A 6,749-nucleotide genomic window follows, 5' to 3' on the forward strand; every position below is an offset into this window, starting at 1 on the left:
TGTGACGCTGGGCAAGTCACTTCACCTAAATCTCTGAATTATAGGGCTGTGCTGATGATTTAAAAGTGACTGAGCACGGTGGACACTCGGAAATCCTGGGTTCTCAATAAAGCCACTGCCCTGCTCTTTGGTTCTTTGGAATTACTAGATTAGTAAAATTTATACTTGACAGTAATTTTAGCTTAAAGTTTATTTTGTCTATTTCATCTCAGCCTTTTGGCTAAGATCAAGTGTAGTATCTGTTCTTGTCAATTTAAATAGCAAGAGAAAAGAAAGGAAAATAACGGGCATGCCCCCACACTCTTCAGACAATAGGAGCCTCTTAACCTGTTCCTTTGTCCAGAGACACAGGCCATTTCTCAGTGAAGGCCTCTGCCATCACTGAGGTTGCAGGGGAGATGTGGTAACTGGGGAGAAAAAGACCAATGGGGATGACCCCCTCACTCCTCAACATCCAAGCCCCCCACTTTCTCACTTGTCTGGCTAGAAATAAAAGGTTGATCCCATGGTTTTAACTTTCAGCTGCTGCTGGACTTTGCGTGCCTTGCGTAAGCTGGGAGACAGAGGCAGGAAAAAAACCCACCATAATCACCCTGTTACGGGCTGTTATTCAACTGTGGACTTCCAGGCCCCATCTGCCTGTTAGCGTTCACTTCTTAGAGTTTCAAGTGCATGCTGTTTGTCCTCTATCTTGCCCCATGCGGCTCTCAAGCCCTCGTAATATGACCACATTTCTCGTGCCACATGTAAAGATTCTAACATTTTGCAGATACTGAATTAAAAATCTATTATTTACATTGACTTCACCATTTTCATTTTCCTGGTGTGTTCATTAGAAAATTCAAAATTACATATGTGCCTGGCATTATGTATTTTTTGGTGAGCAGTGATCCAGAGGATGGAAATGTATGCCTCCTTCGACTCCTTAAACTTAACCCCACTCTGGGGCAATGTCCCAGCCAGGCAGAAACTGCAGTGTGTCTTGGAGAAGGTCTTTTGCATTGAGATAGTAGGATGCTCTTTTAGCTTCAAGAACTTGGATGTTGTGGAGTTTAACCTGGTATAAGTTCAAATTAGAGTGTTTTAATTTTAGGATGTTAAAGGTAATCCCCATGGTAAACACAAAGAAAATAGCTATAGAATAGTCCCAAAAGGAAGTGAGAAAGTAATTTAAATATTTTATTGTAAGAAATCAGCTAAACACACACAACGAAAGATAGGAATGCAGGAAATGAGGGGCAAAAAAGCTTTGGGCAGATGGAAAAGAAACAGCACAATAGCAGAAATAAGTCTTTTTTTTGGTCAGCAATTACTTTAAATGTAAATGCATTAAACTCTCCAATCAAAATACAGAGATTGGCAGAATAGGTAAAAACATATGATCCAACTATATGCTGTCTACAAGAGACTTACTTGAGATCAAAAGACTCAAGCAGGTTGAAAGTTAAAGGATAGAAAAGGGAATTCCAAACTCAGTGAGAAAACTCAAATAGTAAACAAGAGAGCAGGAGTGTCTATACCAATATCAGACAAAATAGACTTTGAATTTAAAATGGATCAAAGAGTTAAACATAAGAGCTAAACTATACAAATTTCTGAAGAAAAAAAGGGATAAATCTTCATGGTCTTGGATTTGGCAATGAACTCTTAATTATGATAGCAAAAGCACAGGCAACAAAAGGAAAAAGAAATTGGACTTTATCAAAATTAAAATCCTTTGTGTTTCAAAGAACACCATCAAGAAAGACATAATACAACCTTCAGAATGAAGGAAAATGTTTGCAAGTCATATATCAGATAAAGCCTAGTATTCAGAATATGTAAAGAACACTGGCAACTCAAAAATAAAATGTCAAATAACCAAATTTTAAGAATGAGAAAAAGAATCTGCATAGATACTGCTCCAAAGAAGAGACACAAATTGCCAATAAGCACATGAAAACATGTCCAAAATTATTAGTCAAAATTATGCAAACTGAAACCACAGTGAGATACCACTTCATACCCACTATTGTGCCATATAATTTTTTTAAAAACAAGGGTTGGCAATGATGTGGGGAAAGTGGCACTTTCAAGCATTGCTGGTGCAAATATGAAAAAGAAAATAGTTTGGCCGTTCCTCAAAAAGTTCAACACAGAGATACAATATGGGCCAGGAACTCCACTCCCAGGTATATGTCCAGGAGAAATAAAAAAACGTATGTTCACACAAAACCTTGTACATGAGTGTTATATTGTCATATCATTATTCATAATAGTCAAAAAGTGGAAACAACCCAACTATTCGCCAACTGAGGAATGGAAAACTAAAATGTGTTATATCCATACAATGAATGTTATTCAGCCATTAAAAGGGTGAAGGACAGATACATGCTACAACCTGGATGCACCTTGAATACATTTTGCTTACTGCAAAAGTCAGACACAGAAGTCCGCACATTGTGTGGTTCTATTCATATGAAAGGTCCAGCATAGGAAAATCAATAGAGACAGAAAGACCCAGGGCTGGGGTGAAAGGGGAGGACAGAATGAGAATGACTGATACTAGGTATGAGGTTTCTCTTGGGGATGATGAAAATGTACTGGAATTAGAGATGTTGATTGCAAAACCTGAGTACACTAAAAGCAGCCAAATCACACAGTTAAAAAAAAATGTGAATTGATGGAATGTGAATTATATCTCAATCAAAGATAATATGACAACATTGTTATAGTCATTACTCTTGATCAGTTTCAGGATGGAATTCCCACAGTGACTTCAATGGAGTGGCTTGTATGGGATGATATTTGAGGCTCAACCCTTTGGGACTAGATGTTCATTTTGAGCTGTTGAATGACGGTGAGGGCCAGCCAGTATATTTTCTTCACGGAGGATCAATCCCCATATGTATCCTTGGTTTGAATCCTTGTCTTTTTCTCTTCATATTCCTGAAACAAGTTCCTAGGAAATACATTCACAATAGAGGTGTTGACATCTTCCTGGCAAAAGTCTTAACTTATTCACAGGTGAAACTTCAGATCTCCTTATTACTAGCTGCCCGGGGAGTCCCCTGAATCAAAGTAGGGCTTATGAAGATGGACCTTGCATTTGAGTGTGCACTAAAAATACCCAACAGGCTCATCACATGGGGAAGATAACTTTATTTACATGAGACAAGTACAAAGTCAGCACAACACAATGAAGGATAGTATGGGTGCTGGTGCCTGATGGCCTGAAATCAAATCCTATTTGAACGTCACGTGTACCTGGGAAGGTTAGTAACTTAGCCCTTCTGTTTCTCAGTTCCCTGGCCAGTGATATGGAAATATTAGTGGGACCTGCTTATTCGTATTATGTTCTGAGGCTAAAAATTAGTAAATACAAAGCCTGAAGAAAAATGATGGGTACTTCATGAGTGCTACCTACATAAATGTTCAAGTATTAAATGCCTGGAAGAATAAGTAGGTCGTCTCCAGAAAGGGCACCTAGGAGGCTACAAACAGGAGAGAGCCTACTTTTTCACATTGATGACATGAGTAAGACGTTTTAGAGCTCATGGCAAGAATATTATTTCTTCTCCAAGATTTCGGATCAACCTTACTATCATTATTCTGAATTCTTTTTCAGGTAGACTGCCTATTTCCTCTTCATTTGTTAGGTCTGGTGCATTTTTATCTTGCTCCTTTATCTGCTGTGTGTTTTTCTGTCTTCTCATTTTGCTTATCTTACTGTGTTTGGGGTCTCCTTTTTGCAGGCTGCAGGTTCATAGTTCCTCCTGTTTTTGATGTCTGTCTCCAGTGGCTAAGGTTGGTTCAGTGGGTTGTGTAGGCTTCCTGGTGGAGGGGACTAGTGCCTGTGTTGTGGTGGATGAGGCTGGATCTTGTCTCTCTAGTGGGCAGGTTCACGTCTGGTGGTGTGTTTCGGGGTGTCTGTGGCCTTATTATGATTTTAGGCAGCCTCTCTGCTAATGGGTGGGGTTGTGTTCCTGTTTTGCTAGTTGTTTGGCATAGGTTTTCCAGCACTGTGGCTTGCTGGTCGTTGAGTGAAGCTGGGTGCTGGTGTTAAGATGGAGGTGTCTGGGAGATTTTCGCCATTTGATATTATGTGGAGCTGGGAGGTCTCTTGTGGACCAGTGTCCTGAAGTTGGCTCTCCTACCTCAGAGGCAGGGCCCTGCCTCCTGGCTGGAGCACCAAAAGCTTTTCATCCACACGGCTCAGGAGAAAAGGGAGAAAAAGTAGAGGGAATTAGTAGAAGTATGAGGAAAGAAAGAAGGAAAGGAGGGTAGGAAGGAAGGAAGAAAGAAAGAAGCAAAGAAGGAAAGAAGGCAAGAAGGAAAGAGAGGAGGGAGGGAGGGAGGGAGGGAGGAAGGAAGGAAGGAGGGAAAGAAGGAAAAAAGACAGAAAGAAAGAAGATACAGTAAAAATAAAATAAAGTATAATAAAGTTATTGAATTAAAAAATTCTTATTTAGAAAAAAAAAAGGGACGGATAGAACCTTAGGACAAATGTTGGAAGCAAAGCTATACAGACAAAATCTTACACAGAAGCATACACATACACCCTCACTAAAAAAGGTAAATGGGGAAAAATCATAAATCTTGCTGTCAGAGACCACCTCCTCAATTTGGGATGATTCGTTGTCTAAAGGAGGGAAGGAAGGAAGGAAGGAAGGAAGGAAAGAAAGAAAGAAAGAAAGAAAGAAAGAAAGAAAGAAAGAAAGAAAGAAAGAAAGAAAGAAAGGAAGAAGGTAAAGTATAAAAACGTTATTAAAATTAATTGTTAAGAAAAAGAAATTTTTAAAAAAAAACATGGACAGATAGAACCCTAGGACAAATGGTGGAAGCAAGACTATACAGGCAAGATCTCACACAGAAGCATACACATACACATTCACAAAAAGAGGAAAAGGGAAAAAATCATAGATCTTGCTCCTGAAGTCCACTTCCTTAATTTGGGATGATTGGTTGTCTATTCAGGCATTCCACAGATGCAGGGTATATCAAGTTGATTGTGGAGCTTTAATCCGCTGCTTCTGAGGCTGCTGGGAGAGGTTTCCCTTTCTCTTCTTTGTTCTCACAGCTCCCAGGGCTCAGCTTTGGATTTGGCCCTGCCACTGCGTGTAGGTCGCTGGAGGCCGTCTATTTTTTGCTCAGACAGGATGGGGTTAAAAGAGCCGCTGATTCGGGGGCTCTGGCGCACTCAGGCCGGCGGGGAGGGAGGGGCACGGAGTGTGGGGCGGGCCTGCGGTGGCAAAGGCCGGCGTGACCCTGCACCAGCCTGAGGCCCGCCGTGCGTTCTCCCGGGGAAGTTGTCCCTGGATCCCGGGAACCTGGCAGTGGCGGGCTGCACAGGCTCCGCGGAAGAGGGGTGTGGAGAGTGACCTGTGCTCGCACACAGGCCCCTTGGTGGCTGCAGCAGCAGCCTTAACGTCTCCCGCCCGCCTCTGGGGTCCGCGCTTTTAGCCGCGGCTTGCGCCTGTCTCTGGATTCCGCGCTTTCAGCCGCGGCTCGCGCCCGTCTCTGGATTCCGCGCTTTCAGCCGCGGCTCGCGCCCGTCTCTGACAACTCCATCCCCTCTGAGTCTCAGGCTGAGGCCTCCAGGTCACAGTCCTCACAGGTGTCAGGTCAGAACCTGCCACACAAAGGCAGGGACTGGAGTCAGTGGGGAGGTGGGCTCCCTGGGGTCGGTGTGTGGGACCCAGGGGGCTACTCAGACCCTGCAAGTGACTTTGGGCCCTGACATCCCCAGGGCTCACATCCCCAGGGCACTGGGGCCTGTTTGCTGCTCTTTGCCAAGTGTGTTCTGGTAGCAGAGAGACCTGTCCTACAGGGGCGATTTAACCTGGGCATTTGGCCGGGCGGCGTTCAAGTGACTGGTCCCCTGAACAGTGAAAGTGATGCAGAGGAAAGGGGAGGCTCTGGGGCTCCAGGGTGAAAAGTGTGGGTCCCTCCCACCTGGGCGCTGTGAGGAGTGGGAGGTCTGATGACACAGGTGGCAGTAGTGACCCTGTCCCTCCAGCCCACACGCAACACGGCCCATCATGAGACCAGCACAGTGGAAGTGGGCAGAGAACTGCAATGTTCCCTTTTCCCCTAATAATCATTTTTCTTTCTTTAACACCCCAGCCAAACTTGCCTGTGCTTTTTAATTTTAAAATATCCTGATGCTGCGGTCATAGAATCATAAATTCTATAGCTTTGCTGTATCCCAACATGAAAAGTTTGTAGAAGACACTGTTTTTCAGCGTGTAATAAAACCAGATGTATTTGTTATCTAATTTTAAGGTCATAATTAATTTGGAAACCTGGCCCTTTAACTCATCCTAAATTAGCATTGCTTTGAATTGCCTTCATTTTGTGTGTGTGTTGTATTCAATGTTTACACATCTATGGAAAATCTATAGAACCTCAGGTTGAGAAATGGTGCCATGAGGTGACCCAGGCCCTTCAGTGGGGCTCCACAGAGGCTGCGGGGTCCCAGGGGGTGGGCAAATCCCAGCCAGGTGTGGATCCTGCTGTGTCCCCTACCGCATGCCAGGGCTACCACGTGCCCACAGGGATGCAGCAGCGCTGGGCCAGGTGAGCTGTCTGCTTGCGTGAGAAGAAGCCCCGGTGCCTCTGTCCTCCTCACCCTTTCCCCAGGACGCCTGAACTGGGGGGTACCAGGGCTACTCCAGATATCTCACCACACCTGGTGATTTACTGGGGATGTTGCCTGCTGACCTTGGCGGGTTGGGAGGGCAAGGCTGGGTCCTGCAGAGGGAGATGTT

General features: G+C 44.1%; 1 pseudogene; it reads left to right on the forward strand.

The window, feature by feature from the left end:
• Window positions 1-200: 200 nt before the first annotated feature.
• LOC137222899 (U2 spliceosomal RNA) lies at window positions 201-306 on the forward strand (annotated as a pseudogene).
• The last annotated feature ends 6,443 nt before the right edge of the window (window positions 307-6,749 follow it).

This window comes from Pseudorca crassidens, chromosome 3 (genome assembly GCF_039906515.1).
Source record: "Pseudorca crassidens isolate mPseCra1 chromosome 3, mPseCra1.hap1, whole genome shotgun sequence".
NCBI classification, from domain to species: domain Eukaryota; kingdom Metazoa; phylum Chordata; class Mammalia; order Artiodactyla; family Delphinidae; genus Pseudorca; species Pseudorca crassidens.